The following is a 2,500-nucleotide window of genomic DNA, read 5'->3' as shown; positions in this document are numbered from 1 at the left end:
CCATGCGCCTTCAGCACGGGGCGAAGGGCAGCATGATCTACCGAATCGAATGCCTTAGATACGTCGATCGATGCCACAAAGACAGAGCGGCAGGAGCGAACTGCGTCGGTGAGAGCAGTGTCCAAGATGAAGGTATTTTCCAACATCCCATCCCGAGGGATGAATGCCCGCTGACGTTCGTCCACAGCACATGCGCGCATCAGGCGTGACGCGAGAACCTTGTGAAAGGTCCGCGCCAGCACCGAGCAGACCGTAATGGGGCGAAAGTCAGCGGGGGATGTTGGTGCAGCCGTTTTCGGGAGAAGGGACGTCCGCGCGCGAAGCAGGCGTTCCGGAAGGGCGCGGGCCAGAAGGAAGAGATTCATCACTTTCACCAGGACTTCGTGCGGCAGGCGCCGCCACTCCGCTGGGGTAAGGCCGTCCGGCCCGGCTGCTGATCCCCTGGGCGGCAACGCGGCGGCGACCTCCTCATGTGTGACCGGCCCCCATATGCACTCGAGAGCGACAGGCTCTGAGTGCGGGAGGAGGCAGGCGCGCGCATCCTGCACCGCCGGCCAGCACGAGGCCAACCAACGGCGAGAGCAGACCACGCCCGCGCTAAACGCCCGCACTTACCGGCACCCCTACGGCACTCACCTCGCCCAGGCCCGGCACGTTAGCGCTGACCCACTTCCCGACCAAGCCCGACACGCCCCGATCCTCAGAGCCAATCCTTATCCCGAAGTTACGGATCCAATTTGCCGACTTCCCTTACCTACATTATTCTATCGACTAGAGGCTCTTCACCTTGGAGACCTGCTGCGGATATGGGTACGAACCGGCGCGACACCTCCACGTGGCCCTCTCCCGGATTTTCAAGGTCCGAGGGGAAGATCGGGACACCGCCGCAACTGCGGTGCTCTTCGCGTTCCAAACCCTATCTCCCTGCTAGAGGATTCCAGGGAACTCGAACGCTCATGCAGAAAAGAAAACTCTTCCCCGATCTCCCGACGGCGTCTCCGGGTCCTTTTGGGTTACCCCGACGAGCATCTCTAAAAGAGGGGCCCGACTTGTATCGGTTCCGCTGCCGGGTTCCGGAATAGGAACCGGATTCCCTTTCGCCCAACGGGGGCCAGCACAAAGTGCATCATGCTATGACGGCCCCCATCAACATCGGATTTCTCCTAGGGCTTAGGATCGACTGACTCGTGTGCAACGGCTGTTCACACGAAACCCTTCTCCGCGTCAGCCCTCCAGGGCCTCGCTGGAGTATTTGCTACTACCACCAAGATCTGCACCGACGGCGGCTCCAGGCAGGCTCACGCCCAGACCCTTCTGCGCCCACCGCCGCGACCCTCCTACTCGTCAGGGCTTCGCGGCCGGCCGCAAGGACCGGCCATGACTGCCAGACTGACGGCCGAGTATAGGCACGACGCTTCAGCGCCATCCATTTTCAGGGCTAGTTGCTTCGGCAGGTGAGTTGTTACACACTCCTTAGCGGATTCCGACTTCCATGGCCACCGTCCTGCTGTCTTAAGCAACCAACGCCTTTCATGGTTTCCCATGAGCGTCGATTCGGGCGCCTTAACTCGGCGTTTGGTTCATCCCACAGCGCCAGTTCTGCTTACCAAAAGTGGCCCACTTGGCACTCCGATCCGAGTCGTTTGCTCGCGGCTTCAGCATATCAAGCAAGCCGGAGATCTCACCCATTTAAAGTTTGAGAATAGGTTGAGGTCGTTTCGGCCCCAAGGCCTCTAATCATTCGCTTTACCGGATGAGACTCGTACGAGCACCAGCTATCCTGAGGGAAACTTCGGAGGGAACCAGCTACTAGATGGTTCGATTAGTCTTTCGCCCCTATACCCAGCTCCGACGATCGATTTGCACGTCAGAATCGCTACGGACCTCCATCAGGGTTTCCCCTGACTTCGTCCTGGCCAGGCATAGTTCACCATCTTTCGGGTCCCAACGTGTACGCTCTAGGTGCGCCTCACCTCGCAATGAGGACGAGACGCCCCGGGAGTGCGGAGGCCGCCGCCCCGTGAAGGGCGGGGAAGCCCCATCCTCCCTCGGCCCGCGCAAGGCGAGACCTTCACTTTCATTACGCCTTTAGGTTTCGTACAGCCCAATGACTCGCGCACATGTTAGACTCCTTGGTCCGTGTTTCAAGACGGATCGTGAAATTGTCCAAAGCTGAAGCGCCGCTGACGGGAGCGATTATTCCGCCCGAGAGCATCCCGAGCCAACAGCGGCGCGGGTCCGGGGCCGGGCCAGGTAGGTCCGTCATCCGGGAAGAACCGCGCGCGCTTGCCGGGAGCCCGAGCGCCCAAAGGGGCGAATCGACTCCTCCAGATATACCGCCGGGCAGCCAGCCAGGACACCGGGGCTCTGCCCAACAGACGCGAACCGAGGCCCGCGGAAGGACAGGCTGCGCACCCGGGCCGTAGGCCGGCACCCAGCGGGTCGCGACGTCCTACTAGGGGAGAAGTGCGGCCCACCGCACACCGGAACGGCCCCACCC

At 61.5% G+C, this 2,500-nt stretch overlaps 1 pseudogene; it reads right to left on the bottom strand.

Annotated features, from left to right (window-relative positions):
- Positions 1-2,500, bottom strand: part of LOC124583825 — a 6,369-nt pseudogene that overhangs the window by 3,295 nt on the left and 574 nt on the right.

The sequence above is a fragment of the Schistocerca americana genome, unplaced genomic scaffold (genome assembly GCF_021461395.2).
Source record: "Schistocerca americana isolate TAMUIC-IGC-003095 unplaced genomic scaffold, iqSchAmer2.1 HiC_scaffold_47, whole genome shotgun sequence".
In the NCBI taxonomy this organism is placed as follows: Eukaryota; Metazoa; Arthropoda; class Insecta; order Orthoptera; family Acrididae; genus Schistocerca; species Schistocerca americana.
The sequence above is the reverse complement of the archived record's forward strand: the minus strand, read 5'-3'. Positions and strand labels throughout refer to the sequence as shown.